Source organism: Engystomops pustulosus, chromosome 2 (assembly GCF_040894005.1).
Source record: "Engystomops pustulosus chromosome 2, aEngPut4.maternal, whole genome shotgun sequence".
In the NCBI taxonomy this organism is placed as follows: Eukaryota; Metazoa; Chordata; class Amphibia; order Anura; family Leptodactylidae; genus Engystomops; species Engystomops pustulosus.
Genome location: NC_092412.1, coordinates 127,421,904 through 127,442,845, shown reverse-complemented (window position 1 = coordinate 127,442,845; position 20,942 = coordinate 127,421,904). Strand labels below are relative to the sequence as shown.

General features: G+C 48.4%; 1 long non-coding RNA gene across 2 annotated transcripts in view; it reads left to right on the top strand.

Annotated features, from left to right (window-relative positions):
- LOC140116597 (uncharacterized) overlaps positions 1 to 20,942 on the top strand; it is a 50,834-nt gene that overhangs the window by 18,689 nt on the left and 11,203 nt on the right. For both annotated transcript variants that reach the window (XR_011852842.1, XR_011852841.1), the window contains one exon: positions 2,377 to 2,588. This is a non-coding gene — a long non-coding RNA (uncharacterized lncRNA). The remainder of the gene's footprint in view (positions 1 to 2,376; positions 2,589 to 20,942) is intronic.

Below are 20,942 nucleotides of genomic sequence, written 5' to 3'. Positions count from 1 at the left end.
TTGAGCCTTTTACTGGTCCATGGATGCCAAACCCATGAAGTTCGGTACACTCCCAAACTTTGCATTTGCAATGAGTGGTTAACCTCTTATAAACAACCTTTTTTGTTTCCCTTTTTTTTTTACTCTTCGCCTTCCAAAAGCTTTAACTGTTTACAGAGCTGTATGAGGGCTTTTTAACCACAGGACAAATTATCTTTTCTAGTCTCAATATTTAAAGCGAACCACCACACTAACCCCTCAAGCCTACAGACAGGACCTTCTTTTGCATTATGTACGTCCCTTGGGGTGTTTTTAGAATATTTCTAGGTTGCAGTCAAACAACCCCTGCACTGCAGTCAGTCTGCTCTGCCCACTCCATGCATCTGAATTCCCAGCCCTACCTCTTAATTGTGATGTCATTCTCTGGAGATCTAGATGCATGGAATGGGCATAGCAGCCAGACTGCAGGGGGTGGGGGTTGCCTAGCTGCATCCTAAAAAAGAATAACAGAGGATTTTTCATTCATGCCACCTAGAAATATGCTAAAAAGACCTCAAGGGGCCGTACATATTACAGAAAAAGGTCCTGTTTGTTGACTTGGGGGGGTTAGTGTGGTTACAGGTTCACTTTCATATTTCATGTAATGTACAGGGATCCATAAAAACATTTCAAATATAGCATGAATAAAACACAGTGGTGCTATTTTGTTACAGAATTTAAATACATGATATCCATTAAACAGTCCAAATGACACAATCCCTTTATTCTTTGGGTTAATACAATCGCACGGATACCATATCTATTGGTGTTTATTTTGCTATATTTTCTTTGGTGTAAGGAGTTGTGTACAGTGCCAGTTTGTTTTTGGATGAGCTGCCATTTTCATTGCTTCCATTTTGGGAACTGTAAGACCTTTTGATCACTGTTTACTCAAACTTGTATGCATGGCAAAATGGGCAAAAAGTGATGGTTCAGGCATTAAATAACCATTTAAAACCATTTTTTTGTCAAACACGTTAGATATTATAATGTGTACAGGGGTCTTTTGACTGGGTGAATCAACCTGAAAAAAGTAGGATCAGAATTTGAAAGTGTACAATTGTTTGTTCCTACAGGAGATCAATGATGACTGCACTCTGTTCAGCCTCTCTTCTATGTCCTGGCATCAGAACCAGGACAGAACTGAGCAGTACAGTACCTGGAGAAAAAGGGAACCACATGTGCAGTAAATATATGTCAGCTGAACTGTATTTGCTGGATCTCCAACTGCTCCAAGCACCATAATGTTCTGGGTCCTGGGAAGTGTAGGGAGTCCACTATGGAACAGAAAGGAAAAGAGAATGTGAAGGGAATGCCAGGGAATGTGAATATTTGTTTTTCTTTCACATCTGGAGGTATCCTTGTGAGATGTGGGGGAGTCTCGTAGTCAGCACTTAGGATATCCTGTACTATAGTAAACTACTTATTGTAGTCAGCATTGGGAGCAGGGCCGGTGCCAGCACTGGGCATATTTGGGCAAGTGCTGGGGCACAGAGCTTCTGGGATGGCCCACATAAGGTATCCATGGGGTTTGGGGGGGGGGCTACTAAAACAATGAGCTGACCATGACTGGGGGTCTCCTATATTGAAGTCAGTTGTGGAGGTCTCCAGTATTGTAGTTAGCACTGGGGGGGGGGGGGGGAATCTGGTATTTAATATAGTTAGAAAGGGGGTATCCTGTATTATAGACAGTACTGTGGGGTTCCAGCATTATTATAATTAGCACTGGGGTCTCCTGTATTGTATTTGGCACTGGGGGGTCTCCAGTATTATATGTCTACTCTAGCGAAAGTCTCCAGAAGTATAAATCTGCTCTAAGGGCAGTTTCCAGTACTATACGTCTGCTCCAGGGAATCTCCAATATTATGCGCCTGCTCTAGAGTGTCTCTAGTATTATGCGTCTGCTCTTGGGGGTCTCCAGTTGGAATATTGTCTTGTTTGTGCACTGTAATTGTAGTCTGCTCGGGGGTCTGTATTAGATTTTGAACAAATGCAGTATTTGGTCCGAAGGTGGCATTTATGCTGTACTGCAGGTGCTGGTGCATCTAGGGTTCTGGTTACTGGTGCAGCCCTTGAAGTTGAGCAGTATGACAATGTAGCCCTCGGACTAATATAGGGTGGCAAGTTCTAAATTGTGTAGCCAGCTTTTCTTTCCAGATCAATGAATAGGCACACTAAGGTTACACAAACATGTCCACAGCAAGCCTATTGGTTTTTGTACAATGAGCAGATAACCTACATCATACTATGCTGCATTTATAGCAGCTGTCCTGCCACTGATAACAATGTGTTTCATGTCATTAATGAATATTTTCTTGTAAACCATCAGTCACTATAGAGACTTTGGATTTATTGCAGGCCAACAATTAGCATCTTTCTCTGAAAAAGAGAGATAGCAAGAATGTGCTTAAACTGCAAAATAAATCACCTTTTGTTCAACCTGATGATTGAAGACTTCATGACTGATGGAGAGACCTATATATACAACAACCCTGTACATGGAGATGATTGTAACAGAGAACAGGTGTACAGCTTGTACAGGAGAGAAAATCAGAGCTGGAAATATGCAGGTCAGTGCAATATTACAATATTATACTAATGTGTATCATACAAGCAAAGTGATAGTTTGTATTACACTACAATAATGTAGAAGATGTGAATGAAATTGTGTAATTGTATAGGGGTATAGCTCTGGCTCTTAACCCCTTAAGGACGTAACCATTTTATAGCTTAAGGCTCAGCCCCATTTTTTGGATTCTGACTTGCGTCGCTTTATATGGTTATTACGTTTGAACACTGTTACTTATCTAAGCAATAATGAGATTGTTTTTTTCCCCACATGTTTCACTTCATTTTAGTGGTAAATTGCGGCTGATAAATTGCGTTTATTTACAGAAAAAAAAAGATGAATGTTTTGAAAAATTTGCCATTTTCGAAATTCAAAATCATTGCACTTTCAGGTAGATGGATTTACCACCTAAATAGGTTGCTGCCAGGATTTTAGTTTTCCATGGCTTCTTTTGTAGGCTATAAAATTTTAGCTTTTTCGTTATTGTGGCCATGTGATGGCATTTTATTTGCGGGATGAGATGCCTTTTACAGTCAGGAGTAGAAAAGCATCAATTATGTACTGGATTTTTTACTTTTTTTGGTGTTCGCCGTATAGCCCAATAATAATGTTATTTTTACTCTAGGGGTCAATAGGATTGCGGGGATACCATACTTGAATATTTTTTCTTAGATTTTTCCCCACATTAGGGTTTTATTTGGTCAATTTAGCAAAAATATATCATTTTTGCATCGCTGTCTTTCAAGTGGCATAACATTTTTTCCTTTTTAGGTACAGAGCTGGTTGATGGCTTTGCGGGACAAGTTTTACTTTGCAACAGTTTCATTGTGGAGTGCATATGTTTTTTTGATCACTTTTTTTGTATTTTTTGTGAGATTAAAGAGGTAAAAATCATAATCGTATGGGTTCAATAATTATTTACTTTTATTCTACTTGTTGTTAAGGACACTATGATACTATATATGTGGAGTTGTGTTATGATTTAGACTTTTTTGTGCATTAAAAGTCTCTTAATATGTTTTGGGGCTTATGGGCATTTTTATTGATTTATTAATTTATTTTTATATTTTTTATTAGTTCCACCATGGGGCATTAACAAGCAATCGTTTGATTGCTTGTTCATGATAATACTCTGCAATACTGATGTATTGCAGGGTATTAGTGTCAGCCTATGTACATGCATAGGCTGACACTGTGCCTGTAAGATGATGTCATAGACGCCATCTTAATGGCACTGCCTGCAGGCAGCCCTGTAGTCCTAATGGGAACCTGCCATAGCAACGATTGGTGCCCTCGAAGACGAAGCAGAGGGGGCAATCGTGGGGAAAAGACCCCCCAAAGGCAACTTAATTGCTGCAGTCACACTGACTGTGGAAAAATGGGTTAAACACCCATGATCGTAGCCCACTCCAATGGTAGATTACCTGACCCTCGACTCCTGACGACCCTTGACTCCCGATGCCGGCTCAGTTCTGTGTACTAGTACTGTGCTGAGCACTAATCGCGGGAGCCTGCGCAGTACTAGTACAGCGCAGAGCGCTAAGGCATTAAAATAGATACATATTGATACATATTGTATGTCATTTTACAATTGAAGAAGTAACACATGTGAGACACTGAAGGGGTTAACTGTGGATGGGCGGTATGTTTCCCCTAGGTTTTGCTATTATGCAAGGCCTTAGTGCTGAGGTTGGGTGTCCAGCACCTTGGACACAGGTGATGGGAGCAGCCCAATTAGTCTTTTTTTTAAACCGCTCAGCAGAGCTGGAAGTGTTGTCTCTCTCTGGAAGGAGGCTGGAGAGCACACAGCCCTGACCTCTGTGCCTGGAGCAGCCAAGTGATTTTGTATAGTGGTGAGTTAGTGAACACCTGTATAGTTAGCACCCTGACGGGTAGGATTTTTGTTTATTTAATGCCTGAATGTGAAGGCTGTTTTATTTTGCTGCTACAATAAACGCAGGCGAGACCTGTTTTGGACTGTACTTTGGTGTCACTGTCTTGAACTGCATCACAGCACCCCGCTACCACGGTCTCTACTGGGCCAAATCTCCCACATATGGTGCTTCGGATTGCGGGCAGTTCAAAAAGACACACACCTGAAAGGCTCGCTACATCCTGCAACATTGCATGGCCTGGGTGAAAGCAGCAGGCAAATTGCAGGATAAAGCCAAGATGGAGGACTTTATTAAAGCCATGTTCCAGCAACAGGAGGAGAGATCCCGCCAGCAGCAGGAGGAGGCCAGAGCTAATCGGCAGCAGCAGCAGGAAGAGTCCCAGGCTAATCGACAGCTGCAGCAAGCCATGCTCCAGCAGCAGGAGGAGAGGTCCCGACAGCAGCAAGCCATGCTCCAGCAGCAGGAGGAGAGGTCCCGACAGCAACAAGCCATGCTTCAGCAACAGCAGGCAGAGTCCCGAGCCATGCTACAGCAGCAGGAGGAGAGGTCCCGACAACAGCAGGCAGAGTCCCGAGCCATGCTACAGCAACAGCAGGCAGAGTCCCGAGCCATGTTCCAGCTGATGATGGAAAAGTTTTCTGGCGTTATGGCAGCACCGCAAGCGACGACTACTGAGGGGTCCCATACTGGTTTGCAAGGGTACCCGGTTGTCCAGCATTCCGCACGGGCTGCAGTGCAGAAGGCTTTACAAAAGATGACGGCGACCGACGACGTGGAGGCTTATCTCACTGTGTTCGAGCGAGTAGCTGAGCGAGAGGAGTTACCAGCTGAGCAGTGGGCAGATGTCCTGGCACCGTTCCTGACCGGCGAATCGCAGAAGGCCTACTACGACCTGAGTGAAACGGAGGCCCGTGAGTACCCCCAGCTAAAGGCGGAGATTCTGGCTCGTCTTGGGGTCACCGTTCAAGTTCGTTCCAGCCGGGTCCACCAGTGGGCATACTCTGAAAAACTACCCCCGCGCTCCCAAATGCATGACCTGATCCATCTTGTCCGGAAGTGGCTACAACCCGATGACTGCACCCCAGCACAGATGGTCGAGAGAGTGGTTCTTGACAAGTTCACCCGTTCTCTGCCCTCTCGGCTCCAGCGGTGGGTTGGACAGGCCGGTCCCACAAATGCTGAGGAACTCGTGTCCCTAGTAGAGAGATATCGGGCTACGGAGGATCTTCTACTTATCCCTCCCACACGAAGCAGTGCCAGTGACAAGGCCATTAAACCATCTGGTAGGACTGCTACTGCAGAAAAAGGGAAACAGGTCAGGTTGGGAGGGGGTACACTGGGGGGCTTGGATACACAGAAACCCAGTGAGGCTCGTGACAGAGGTCATAGCCGTATCCAGTGCTGGCGATGCCATGAAATGGGCCATATTGCTGCCAACTGTCCCCTGTCAGTGGAGCCAATGGACTGCAACCAGACCCGGCGAATGTCACTGTTTGCCCGGCCGGTTCTGGCTGCCGAGTCAGTCACGGATGCAGAACCCCAAGTGTGTATGGTCACAATCGGTGGTCACACGGTGGAAGCCTTGCTAGACTCAGGGAGTCTGGTTACCCTGGTGCGGGGAACTTTGGTTGATCCTGGACTGTACAGTGGGCGTAAAGTGGGAGTGTTGTGTATACATGGGGACACTCGCGAATATCCCACTGCTGTCATCAACCTACATACACCTTGTGGTACTATTACCCATGAAGTGGGGGTGGTGGGGGCCCTGTTTCATGAGGCTATTATCGGCAGAGACTTACCGGTGTTTTGGGACCTCTGGAGACGAAGACCCACCTCAGGTGCTGTTGCAGATAATGGACGTCAGGTATGTCCGGCCTTGGCCCCTGAACCCTTTGAGGCCGATGTACCCACACCAGCAGTAGGGGTGACCCCATGTGATGAATTCTCTCCCCTAGAGGTCCTAGCTGGTGAGGTCGAGGGCCACGAGGAGGTGGCCGACATGCCGGACCTTGAGTTTTCCCGTGAGAATTTTGGGGCTGCACAGCTACAGGACCCTACCTTGTTTAAAGCACGGGAGAATGTTAAGGTGATAAATGGGGTACTCCAAATACCAGGGGCTGACAAAATATACCCCCGAATGATGATTGTTGGGGAGCTGTTATACAGGGTCGACCAGATACGGGGTGAGGAGGTTGAGCAACTTGTAGTACCCCAATCTCACCGTAGGCTGGTGCTAGAGTTGGCACACAAACATGTGCTGGGAGGGCACTTAGGTGCTGAGAAGACCCGGGAGAGGATCCTGCAGAGATTTTTCTGGCCCGGGGTGTGGGAGGAGGTAAACCGGTATTGTAGCTCCTGCCCTGAGTGTCAACTTACTGCCCCGGTGTCCCACTTCAGGAGTCCTTTGGTCCCGCTACCAATCATAGAGGTGCCATTTGAACGGATTGCAATGGATCTGGTTGGCCCCATAGTCAAATCCTCAAGGGGGCACCAATACATCCTGGTTATCCTGGACTACGCTACGCGGTATCCCGAGGCGATTCCATTAAGGAACACCTCCTCCAAAAATATTGCTAGGGAGCTGTTCCAGGTATTCTCACGCACAGGCCTCCCCAAAGAAATCTTGACTGACCAGGGTACCCCATTCATGTATAGGGTAATGAAGGAGATGTGTAAGTTACTGCAGGTTAAACAGCTCCGCACCTCTGTGTATCATCCTCAGACAGATGGCCTAGTCGAGAGGTTTAACAAGACCTTGAAGGGGATGCTAAGGAGGGTGGTCAGCAAGGATGGGAAGGACTGGGATTGTTTGTTGCCCTATTTGATGTTTGCCATACGTGAAGTTCCCCAGTCCTCCGCGGGTTTCTCACCCTTTGAGCTGTTATATGGCCGTTCCCCACGTGGGCTTTTGGATATAGCCAAGGAGACCTGGGAACAGGAGAGGACCCCCCACCGTAGTGTGATAGAACACGTCTCCCTTATGCAGGACTGCATAGCGGCGGTAATGCCCCTTGTAAAGGAGCACATGACAAGGGCACAAGAGGCCCAGTCTAGGGTCTACAATAGGTCAGCCAGACTCAGGACCTTTAACCCAGGCGACAGGGTGCTAGTTCTGGTGCCCACCGTTGAGAGCAAGTTCTTGGCAAAATGGCAAGGACCATATGAGGTCATGGAGAAAGTGGGGGAGGTTAACTACAAGGTATCTCAGCCGGGGAGGAGGAAACCCGAACAGATATACCACGTGAACCTCCTAAAGCCATGGAGGGAAAGAGAGTCCCTGATAGCCGTGGGAGTAGAAAAAGCGTCTGTCCCCAAGAAGGTGACACCGGAGGTAGGTGTACCCGATGCCAAGGTGCCTGAAGTACAGATCCCGGAGTCCCTCTCCAGGGCCCAGATTCAGGAAGCGAAGGAGTTTGTGCTCCGAAATGTGGATGTGTTCTCTAAGTTACCGGGACGTACTTCAGTCATCAAGCATGACATCGTAACCGAACCCCACATCCGGGTACACCAAAAACCCTACCGGGTCCCGGAAGCGCGCCGGAAAGCCATTTCCGAAGAAGTCAGGCAGATGTTAGACCTAGGGGTTATCGAGGAGTCTAAAAGTGACTGGTCGAGTCCTATTGTGTTGATTCCCAAACCTGATGGTTCCCTACGGTTCTGCAATGACTTTAGGAAGTTGAACGAGGTGTCCAAATTTGATTCTTATCCCATGCCCAGGGTTGACGAGTTGATAGAACGACTTGGACAGGCTAGGTTCTTCTCCACCCTTGACCTGACGAAAGGGTATTGGCAGGTACCCCTTACTGACAGGGCCAAAGAGAAGACCGCTTTTGTTACCCCTGATGGGCTTTTTCAGTACGTGGTACTCCCCTTTGGGCAACATGGGGCTCCCGCCACATTCCAGAGGTTAATGGATCTCGTGCTAAAACCTCACCGGAGATATGCCTCGGCCTATCTGGATGACATCATAGTTTATAGTAACGATTGGGAGAGTCACCTGGCCAAGGTGCAAGCAGTGGTAGACTCCCTGAGGGCAGCAGGGTTGACAGCGAACCCCCAAAAATGTGCTCTGGGTCTGGAAGAGGCCCGTTACCTGGGGTACCGTATTGGGCGAGGTGTCATCAAACCCCAAGTAAATAAAGTGGAGGCGATCCAGCAGTGGCCACGACCTATGAGCAAGAAGCAAGTGAGGGCTTTCCTAGGCATAGTGGGCTATTATCGCCGATTTATCCCTGATTTTGCTACCATAGCGGCACCCCTGACTGACCTGACCAAGGGTAGCAGGGCGGTGATGGTAAAGTGGAGTGAAGAGGCTGAGGGGGCGTTTCAGCGACTTAAGACGGTTTTGTGCGAGGGACCGGTACTGATCACCCCTGACTTCACCAAGACCTTTATTGTGCAGACTGACGCTTCTGACGTGGGCTTAGGGGCTGTCCTGTCCCAAGTAGTGGAGGGTGAGGAACATCCTGTGACATTCCTGAGCCGCAAGCTCACACCTCCTGAGAAGAACTACAGTATAGTTGAGAGGGAGTGCTTGGCGATAAAATGGGCTCTGGAATCCCTGAGGTATTACTTGATAGGGCGACAGTTTACACTAGTGACCGATCACTCTCCCCTCACCTGGATGAGTCAGGCCAAAGAGAGGAACGCCAGGGTCACAAGGTGGTTCCTAATGCTGCAGAATTTCAAATTCACGGTAGAACATCGAGCAGGAAAGCTGCATGGGAATGCCGATGCCCTGTCTCGTACCCACTGTCTGATGGCCAAAAGTGTTCGCCCCCACAGGGTCAAACAGAGGGGGAGGGTATGTGAGACACTGAAGGGGTTAACTGTGGATGGGCGGTATGTTTCCCCTAGGTTTTGCTATTATGCAAGGCCTTAGTGCTGAGGTTGGGTGTCCAGCACCTTGGACACAGGTGATGGGAGCAGCCCAATTAGTCTTTTTTTTAAACCGCTCAGCAGAGCTGGAAGTGTTGTCTCTCTCTGGAAGGAGGCTGGAGAGCACACAGCCCTGACCTCTGTGCCTGGAGCAGCCAAGTGATTTTGTATAGTGGTGAGTTAGTGAACACCTGTATAGTTAGCACCCTGACGGGTAGGATTTTTGTTTATTTAATGCCTGAATGTGAAGGCTGTTTTATTTTGCTGCTACAATAAACGCAGGCGAGACCTGTTTTGGACTGTACTTTGGTGTCACTGTCTTGAACTGCATCACAGCACCCCGCTACCACGGTCTCTACTGGGCCAAATCTCCCACACACAGTAAAATGGTAAGTCATCAGTACAAATAAAGAATATATAAGACGCAAGAGAAAGGTGATAGTGATACAAACTGATGCTGTAACAGGAAGATATTAACATTATATAAAGTATATATGATTTGCATTGTGCTATTATAGCAACCTTTTATTATGGAAATCTATAAACATTAAAAAACAAACTACAATATAAAAATAATTATTATGGCAATAAAACAGTTTTAAAAAACTGTTATACTAAGTATGATACACCCACTCTATCTCTATTTCCATTTAGTTAATGGAGGAATACGGAGGTTGGTCTGTTCTGAAGATAAATTGGGGCAAATCCACTCTAATGCTCTTGGATACTGATGTAAAAAATGGGGTAATATAGAGAGAAATCTACAATGCGTTGATCATTTTTGCTACCTGGGTATTGAAGTCTCCAATAATGTAGTGGAATTCTATGAGCGGAATCTTGACCACTTAATAACCATTTGAAGAGTAGAATAGAATGCTTGAATAGGCTATCCCTATCTGGAGCTGACACGATAATGCTTATTAAGATGGTAGTTCTTCCCCAGATTTTGTATGTATTATCCTCAGCACTAGAGATGAGCGAACATACTCGTCCGAGCTTGATGCTCGGTCGAGCATTAGCGTACTCGAAACTGCTCGTTGCTCGGACGAATACTTTGCCCGCTCGAGAAAATGGCAGCTCCCGCCGTTTTGCTTTTTGGCGGCCAGAAACAGAGCCAATCACAAGCCAGGAGACTCTGTACTCCACCCAGCATGACGTGGTACCCTTACACGTCGATAGCAGTGGTTGGCTGGCCAGATCAGGTGACCCTGGGATAGACTAGCCGCTGCCCGCGCTGCTCGGATCATTCTGTGTCTGGATGCCGCTAGGGAGAGAGCTGCTGCTGGTCAGGGAAAGCGTTAGGGTGTTCTATTAGCTTACTGTTAGGCAGGAGTGATTCTACAAGAACCCAACAGCCCTTCTTAGGGCTACAATAACGTTATACTTTTTTTTTTTTTATTTGCAGCTAGTTAGAGATGAGCGAGCACTAAAATGCTCGGGTACTCGTTATTCGAGACGAACTTTTCCCGATGCTCGAGTGCTCGTCTCGAATAACGAGCCCCATTGAAGTCAATGGGAGACTCGAGCATTTTTCAAGGGGACCAAGGCTCTGCACAGGGAAGCTTGGCCAAACACCTGGGAACCTCAGAAAAGGATGGAAACACCACGGAAATGGACAGGAAACAGCAGGGGCAGCATTCATGGATGCCTCTGAGGCTGCTTAATCGCACCATTATGCCAAAATTATGGGCAACAGCATGGCCATGACAGAGTGACAGAATGAAGCTAGATAGCATCTAAAACATCCAATAATTGACCCTGACACTATAGGGGACTTCATGCAGAGGCAGCGGCAGCAGAGGCAGGCTAGAGAGTGTCATGGTGACATACCCTAAATGGACTCAGGCTTCAAACCAATGAGTGGCAGAGAGGAACCAAAGGAGGTGAGCAAGAAGCGCTCAAATAATATCGGTACATGATAAAAGTTTGCCAGTATATTTTGTGGATTACACAGCAGGGTGGCGACAAAGTTAACATGGAAGCCATGAAAACAACCCAAAATTCTGCCTGACACAGCTCGTTTGATAAGGGGACCATGTATGGAGGCAGTGAACTAGTAGTAGATTAAAGGTGCTGCAGTTAAAACTATGTTAGTTGGATCTTGGCATGGAGCTGGCGCTCCGCTGCCAGGCGAGCTTTCGCCAATCCAAGCCCGTGTCTCTAGGCTACTCCCCAAACAGCACTTCTAAGAACCTTTTGTATAAGATCAAGTGTAGTAGCGTTCTTATAAGTTTAGGATATGGCGGGTGAGGGGAATGTAAACAGAAGCGCAAGAAGCGCTGAAATAATATTGGTAAATGCTAAAAGTTTGCCAGTATATTTTGTGGATAACACAGCTGGGTGGCGACAAAGTTAACAACTTTGATGTGGAATCCATGAAAACAACCCAAATTTCTGCCTGACACACCTCGTTTGATAAAGGGACGATGTATGTAGGCAGCTATATGGACAACTTTTGGAGGTAGCAATGGAGACAACGTGCGGAGGCTGCTATGGATACAATTTAATTTGGATAGTGCCTGTATGTGGCAGTCCAAAAAAGTTTTCAAACCAGAGGAGCAGGTAGGTGGCCCTCCAGAAAAATGGAATAGATTGAGTGCCTGTATGTGGCAGTCCAAAAAAGTTTTCAAACCAGAGGAGCAGGTAGGTGGCCCTCCAGAAAAATGGAATAGATTGAGTGCCTGTATGTGGCAGTCCAAAAAAGTTTTCAAACCAGAGGAGCAGGTAGGTGGCCCTCCAGAAAAATGGAATAGATTGAGTGCCTGTATGTGGCAGTCCAAAAAAGTTTTCAAACCAGAGGAGCAGGTAGGTGGCCCTCCAGAAAAATGGAATAGATTGAGTGCCTGTATGTGGCACTCCCAAAAATTGTTTAAAACAGAGGACCGGGTCGGTGGTACTATAGCTAGAGCCAGTGGGCCCTGTCAAAAAATAGCCAGTTTCCTCTGCTTTACTGTACAAAGAGGAGGAGAAGGAGGAAAATGAGGAGGAGGAGGAGTGGATAAATTATTCAGGTTGAGCTTCCTTCACCTGGTGGAGATTGGAAATGATGAGAAATCCAGGCTTTATTCATCTTAATAAGCGTCAGCCTGTCAGCGCTGTCAGTCGACAGGCGTGTACGCTTATCGGTGATGATGCCACCAGCTGCACTGAAAACCCGCTCGGACAAGACGCTAGCGGCAGGGCAGGCAAGAACCTCCAAGGCGTACAGCGCCAGTTCGTGCCACATGTCCAGCTTTGAAACCCAGTAGTTGTAGGGAGCTGTGTGATCATTTAGGACGATGGTATGGTCAGCTACGTACTCCCTCACCATCTTTCTGTAAAGATCAGCCCTACTCTGCCGAGACTGGGGACAGGTGACAGTGTCTTGCTGGGGTGACATAAAGCTGGCAAAAGCCTTGTAAAGCGTACCCTTGCCAGTGCTGGACAAGCTGCCTGCTCGCCTACTCTCCCTCGCTACTTGTCCCGCAGAACTACGCACTCTGCCGCTAGCGCTGTCAGAAGGGAAATACTGTTTCAGCTTGTGCACCAGGGCCTGCTGGTATTCATGCATTCTCACACTCCTTTCCTCTCCAGGGATGAGAGTGGAAAGATTTTGCTTGTACCGTGGGTCCAGGAGAGTGAACACCCAGTAATCGGTGCTGAAATAAATTCTTTGAACGCGAGGGTCACGGGATAGGCAGCCTAGCATGAAATCTGCCATATGCGCCAGAGTACCAACGCGTAAGAATTCACTCCCCTCACTGGCCTGACTGTCCATTTCCTCCTCCTCCAACTCCTCCAACTCCTCTTTTTCTGCCCATACACGCTGAACAGTGAAGGACTCAACAATGGTCCCCTCTTGTGTCTCGCCAACATTCTCCTCCTCTTCCTCCTCATCCTCCTCCACCTCCGCCTCCTCCGATATGCGCTGAGAAACAGACCTAAGGGTGCTTTGGCTATCAACAAGGGAATCTTCTTCCCCCGTCTCTTGTGACGAGCGCAAAGCTTCCGACTTCATGCTGATCAGAGATTTTTTCAACAGGCCAAGCAGCGGGATGGTGAGGCTAATGATGGCGGCATCGCCACTGACCATCTGTGTTGACTCCTCAAAGTTACTCAGCACCTGACAGATATCAGACATCCACGTCCACTCCTCATTGTAGACTTGAGGAAGCTGACTGACCTGACTACCAGTTCTGGTGGAAGTTGACATCTGGCAGTCTACAATCGCTCGGCGCTGCTGTTAAACTCTCGATAACATGGTCAGTGTTGAATTCCACCTCGTGGGCACGTCGCACAACAGTCGGTGAGTGGGCAGTTGGAGGCGGCGCTGCGCTGCCCTGAGAGTGGCAGCATCTGTGCTGGACTTCCTGAAATGCGCACAGATGCGGCGCACCTTCGTGAGCAAATCAGGCAGATTGGGGTATGTCTTGAGGAAACGCTGAACTATCAGATTTAACACATGGGCCAGGCATGGCACATGTGTCAGTCTGCCGAGTTGCAGAGCCGCCACCAGGTTACGGCCGTTGTCACACACAACCATGCCTGGCTTCAGGTTCAGCGGTGCCAGCCACAGATCAGTCTGCGCCGTGATGCCCTGTAATAGTTCTTGGGCGGTGTGCCTTTTATCGCCTAGGCTCAGCAGTTTGAGCACCGCCTGCTGTCGCTTAGCGACGGCACTGCTGCTGTGCCTAGAGCTACCGACTGATGGCGCCATGCCCACGGATGGTAGTTCGGAGGAGGAGGTGGAGGAGGGGTGGGAGGAGGAGGAGGCATAGTAGGCCTGAAACACCTGGACCGAGGTAGGCCCCGCAATCCTCGGCGTCGGCAGTATATGACCAGCCGCAGGGTCAGACTCGGTCCCAGCCTCCACCAAGTTAACCCAATGTGCCGTCAGCGATATATAGTGGCCCTGCCCGGCAGCACTCGTCCACGTGTCCGTGGTCAGGTGGACCTTGTCAGAAACGGCGTTGGTCAGGGCACGGATGATGTTGTCTGACACGTGCTGGTGCAGGGCTGGGACGGCACATCGGGAAAAGTAGTGGCGGCAGGGGACCGAATACCGAGGGGCGGCCGCCGCCATGAGGTTGCGAAAGGCCTCGGTCTCTACTAGCCTATAGGGCAGCATCTCCAGGCTAAGCAATCTGGAGATGTGGACATTAAGGGCTTGGGCGTGCGGGTGGGTTGCACTATATTTGCGTTTCCGCTCCAGCGTCTGGGGTATGGAGAGCTGAACGCTGGTGGATGCTGTGGAGGATCGTGGAGGCAACGATGGGGTTTTTGTGGCAGGGTCCTGGGCAGGGGGCTGACTATCAGCTGACACAGGGGAAGGAGCAGTGGTGTGCACGGCCGGAGGTGAACGGGCTTGTTGCCACTGAGTGGGGTGTTTAGCATTCATATGCCTGCGCATACTGGTGGTAGTTAAGCTATTAGTGGTGGAACCCCTGCTGATCCTGGTTTGGCAAATGTTGCACACCACAGTCCGTCGGTCATCCGGTGTTTCCTTAAAGAACCTCCAGACTTCTGAAAATCTAGCCCTCGCCGCAGGAGCCCTCGCCACGGGAGCTTCACTAGTTGACACATTTGGCGCTGATGCACCAGCTCTGGCCCTGCCTCTCCGTCTGGCCCCACCACTGCCTCTTCCAACCTGTTCTGGTCGAGGACTCTCCTCCGTCTCAGAAGCACTGTGTTCACCCGGCCTATCAACCCAGCTTGGGTCTGTCACCTCATCATCCTCCGATCCCTCAGTCTGCTCCCCCCTCGGACTTCCTGCCCTGACAACAACTTCCCCACTGTCTGACAACCGTGTCTCCTCATCGTCGGACACCTCTTTACACACTTCTTCCACTACGTCAAGAAGGTCATCATCACCCACAGACTGTGACTGGTGGAAAACCTGGGCATCGGAAAATTGCTCAGCAGCAACCGGACAAGTGGTTTGTGAGTGTGGGAAGGGTCCAGAAAACAGTTCCTCAGAGTATGCCGGTTCAAATGCCAAATTTTCCTGGGAGAGGGCAGAGTGGGGGGGAGGAGGCTGAGGTGCAGGAGCTGGAGGAGTGGCGATTTCGGTGACATGGGTGGACTGCGTGGAAGACTGACTGGTGGACAAATTGCTCGAAGCATTGTCCGCAATCCACGACATCACCTGTTCGCACTGTTCTGGCCTCAACAGTGCTCTACCACGAGTCCCAGTAACTTCAGACATGAACCTAGGGAGTGTAGCTCTGCGGCGTTCCCCTGCTCCCTCATAAGCAGGTGGTGTCTCACCCCGCCCAGGACCACGGCCTCTGACCCCTGCAGTAGTTGGACGCCCACGTCCCCGCCCTCGTCCTCTACCCCTAGCCCTCGGGTTAAACATTTTGAAAGTGAAAGTTATAACTTTAATTTTTTTTTAACTTTTTTTTGTGTTTTTTTGTGTTTTTTAGGTTTTTTTTGTGTTTTTTAGTTTTTAAAACCAAACAATGCTATCCTATTGCTATGGCTATTTTCTAGCCAGCAGATTAACCAGAAATCAAATATATATAACGATACTGTAGGCGTAAGTAAGCCGTTTGGATTCTCCTATGGCTATTTTCTAGCCAAGTATGAAAGCACACTGCTATGCCAGATGAGATGACGCTGAGTTATGAAAAAAATAAACGTAAAATAAAAAAGGAAATGGCAGACTGTGCCTAATTGAAATACAACCCCGGGCCCTAATAAATTTTCCCACTTCGGTCTTTGCGATGGATATGTGCGTCACTAAGCGCAAAACACAGCGGTTGCAAGTCTCACTCCAAATTGCTCACAATTTGCTAGTAGATGCACTGCAGCAAGTACAGCCACCAGCAGATCAACCAGAAATCAAATATATATAACGCTACTGTAGGCGTAAGTAAGCCGTTTGGATTCTCCTATGGCTATTTTCTAGCCAAGTATGAAAGCACACTACTATGCCAGATGAGATGACGCTGAGTTATGAAAAAAATAAACGTAAAATAAAAAAGGAAATGGCAGACTGTGCCTAATTGAAATACAACCCCGGGCCCTAATAAATTTTCCCCCTTCGGTCTTTGCGATGGATATGTGTGTCACTAAGCGCAAAACACAGCGGTCGCAAGTCTCACTCCAAATTGCTCACAATTTGCTAGTAGATGCACTGCAGCAAGTACAGCCACCAGCAGATCAACCAGAAATCAAATATATATAACGCTACTGTAGGCGTAAGTAAGCCGTTTGGATTCTCCTATGGCTATTTTCTAGCCAAGTATGAAAGCACACTACTATGCCAGATGAGATGACGCTGAGTTATGAAAAAAATAAACGTAAAATAAAAAAGGAAATGGCAGACTGTGCCTAATTGAAATACAACCCCGGGCCCTAATAAATTTTCCCACTTCAGTCTTTGCAATGGATATGTGCGTCACTAAGCGCAAAACACAGTGGTTGCAAGTCTCACTCCAAATTGCTCACAATTTGCTAGTAGATGCACTGCAGCAAGTACAGCCACCAGCAGATCAACCAGAAATCAAATATATATAACGCTACTGTAGGCGTAAGTAAGCCGTTTGGATTCTCCTATGGCTATTTTATAGCCAAGTATGAAAGCACACTACTATGCCAGATGAGATGACGCTGAGTTATGAAAAAAATAAACGTAAAATAAAAAAGGAAATGGCAGACTGTGCCTAATTGAAATACAACCCCGGGCCCTAATAAATTTTCCCACTTCGGTCTTTGCGATGGATATGTGCGTCACTAAGCGCAAAACACAGTGGTTGCAAGTCTCACTCCAAATTGCTCACAATTTGCTAGTAGATGCACTGCAGCAAGTACAGCCACCAGCAGATCAACCAGAAATCAAATATATATAACGCTACTGTAGGCGTAAGTAAGCCGTTTGGATTCTCCTATGGCTATTTTCTAGCCAAGTATGAAAGCACACTACTATGCCAGATGAGATGACGCTGAGTTATGAAAAAAATAAACGTAAAATAAAAAAGGAAATGGCAGACTGTGCCTAATTGAAATACAACCCCGGGCCCTAATAAATTTTCCCACTTCGGTCTTTGCGATGGATATGTGCGTCACTAAGCGCAAAACACAGTGGTTGCAAGTCTCACTCCAAATTGCTCACAATTTGCTAGTAGATGCACTGCAGCAAGTACAGCCACCAGCAGATCAACCAGAAATCAAATATATATAACGCTACTGTAGGCGTAAGTAAGCCGTTTGGATTCTCCTATGGCTATTTTCTAGCCAAGTATGAAAGCACACTACTATGCCAGATGAGATGACACTGAGTTATTAAAGAAATAAACGTAAAATAAAAAGAAACTGGCAGACTGTGCCTAATTGAAATCAAACCCCTAATAAATTTTCCCACTTTGGTGTTTGAGGTGGATATGTGTGTCACTAAGAGCTAAACACAACGGTAGCAAGTCCCCCTGCAAATTCCTCACAATATGGTACTAGCTGCACTACTAGTGCCAGCAAGCCCAGCCACAAGCAAATAAAAAAAAAAGTATAACGTTATTGTAGCCCTAAGAAGGGCTGTTGGGTTGTTGTAGAATCACTCCTGCCTAACACTATTCTAATAGAACACCCTAACGCTTTCCCTGACCAGCAGCAGCTCTCTCCCTAGCGGCATCCAGACAGAGAATGATCCGAGCAGCGCGGGCAGCGGCTAGTCTATCCCAGGGTCACCTGATCTGGCCAGCCAACCACTGCTATCTACGTGTAAGGGTACCACGTCATGCTGGGTGGAGTGCAGAGTCTCCTGGCTTGTGATTGGCTCTGTTTCTGGCCGCCAAAAAGCAAAACGGCGGGAGCTGCCATTTTCTCGAGCGGGCGAAGTATTCGTCCGAGCAACGAGCAGTTACGAGTACGCTAATGCTCGATCGAGCATCAAGCTCGGACGAGTATGTTCGCTCATCTCTACAGCTAGTACCATATTGTGAGGAATTTGCAGGGGGACTTGCTACCGTTGTGTTTAGCTCTTAGTGACACACATATCCACCTCAAACACCAAAGTGGGAAAATTTATTAGGGGTTTGATTTCAATTAGGCACAGTCTGCCATTTACTTTTTATTTTACGTTTATTTTTTTCATAACTCAGCGTCATCTCATCTGGCATAGTAGTGTGCTTTCATACTTGGCTAGAAAATAGCCATAGGAGAATCCAAACGGCTTACTTACGCCTACAGTAGCGTTATATATATTTGATTTCTGGTTGATCTGCTGGTGGCTGTGCTTGCTGCAGTGCATCTACTAGCAAATTGTGAGCAATTTGTAGTGAGACTTGCGACCGCTGTGTTTTGCGCTTAGTGACGCACATATCCATCGCAAAGACCGAAGTGGGAACATTTATTAGGGGTTGGATTTCAATTAGGCACAGTCTGCCATTTCCTTTTTTATTTTACGTTTATTTTTTTAATAACTCAGCGTCATCTCATCTGGCATAGCAGTGTGCTTTCATACTTGGCTAGAAAATAGCCATAGCAATAGGATAGCATCGTTTGGTTTTAAAAACTAAAAAACACAAAAAAAAAACAAAAAACACAAAAAAAAGTTAAAAAAAAATTAAAGTTATAACTCTCATTTTCAAAATGTTTAACCCGAGGGCTAGGGGTAGAGGACGAGGGCGGGGACGTGGGCGTCCAACTACTGCAGGGGTCAGAGGCCGTGGTCCTGGGCGGGGTGAGACACCACCTGCTTATGAGGGAGCAGGGGAACGCCGCAGAGCTACACTCCCTAGGTTCATGTCTGAAGTTACTGGGACTCGTGGTAGAGCACTGTTGAGGCCAGAACAGTGCGAACAGGTGATGTCGTGGATTGCGGACAATGCTTCGAGCAATTTGTCCACCAGTCAGTCTTCCACGCAGTCCACCCATGTCACCGAAATCGCCACTCCTCCAGCTCCTGCACCTCAGCCTCCTCCCCCCCACTCTGCCCTCTCCCAGGAAAATTTGGCATTTGAACCGGCATACTCTGAGGAACTGTTTTCTGGACCCTTCCCACACTCACAAACCACTTGTCCGGTTGCTGCTGAGCAATTTTCCGATGCCCAGGTTTTCCACCAGTCACAGTCTGTGGGTGATGATGACCTTCTTGACGTAGTGGAAGAAGTGTGTAAAGAGGTGTCCGACGATGAGGAGACACGGTTGTCAGACAGTGGGGAAGTTGTTGTCAGGGCAGGAAGTCCGAGGGGGGAGCAGACTGAGGGATCGGAGGATGATGAGGTGACAGACCCAAGCTGGGTTGATAGGCCGGGTGAACACAGTGCTTCTGAGACGGAGGAGAGTCCTCGACCAGAACAGGTTGGAAGAGGCAGTGGTGGGGCCAGACGGAGAGGCAGGGCCAGAGCTGGTGCATCAGCGCCAAATGTGTCAACTAGTGAAGCTCCCGTGGCGAGGGCTCCTGCGGCGAGGGCTAGATTTTCAGAAGTCTGGAGGTTCTTTAAGGAAACACCGGATGACCGACGGACTGTGGTGTGCAACATTTGCCAAACCAGGATCAGCAGGGGTTCCACCACTAATAGCTTAACTACCACCAGTATGCGCAGGCATATGAATGCTAAACACCCCACTCAGTGGCAACAAGCCCGTTCACCTCCGGCCGTGCACACCACTGCTCCTTCCCCTGTGTCAGCTGATAGTCAGCCCCCTGCCCAGGACCCTGCCACAAAAACCCCATCGTTGCCTCCACGATCCTCCACAGCATCCACCAGCGTTCAGCTCTCCATACCCCAGACGCTGGAGCGGAAACGCAAATATAGTGCAACCCACCCGCACGCCCAAGCCCTTAATGTCCACATCTCCAGATTGCTTAGCCTGGAGATGCTGCCCTATAGGCTAGTAGAGACCGAGGCCTTTCGCAACCTCATGGCGGCGGCCGTCCCTCGGTATTCGGTCCCCAGTCGCCACTACTTTTCCCGATGTGCCGTCCCAGCCCTGCACCAGCACGTGTCAGACAACATCATCCGTGCCCTGACCAACGCCGTTTCTGACAAGGTCCACCTGACCACGGACACGTGGACGAGTGCTGCCGGGCAGGGCCACTATATATCGCTGACGGCACATTGGGTTAACTTGGTGGAGGCTGGGACCGAGTCTGACCCTGCGGCTGGTCATATACTGCCGACGCCGAGGATTGCGGGGCCTACCTCGGTCCAGGTGTTTCAGGCCTACTATGCCTCCTCCTCCTCCCACCCCTCCTCCACCTCCTCCTCCGAACTACCATCCGTGGGCATGGCGCCATCAGTCGGTAGCTCTAGGCACAGCAGCAGTGCCGTCGCTAAGCGACAGCAGGCGGTGCTCAAACTGCTGAGCCTAGGCGATAAAAGGCACACCGCCCAAGAACTATTACAGGGCATCACGGCACAGACTGATCTGTGGCTGGCACCGCTGAACCTGAAGCCAGGCATGGTTGTGTGTGACAACGGCCGTAACCTGGTGGCGGCTCTGCAACTCGGCAGACTGACACATGTGCCATGCCTGGCCCATGTGTTAAATCTGATAGTTCAGCGTTTCCTCAAGACATACCCCAATCTGTATGATTTGCTCACGAAGGTGCGCCGCATCTGTGTGCATTTCAGGAAGTCCAGCACAGATGCTGCCACTCT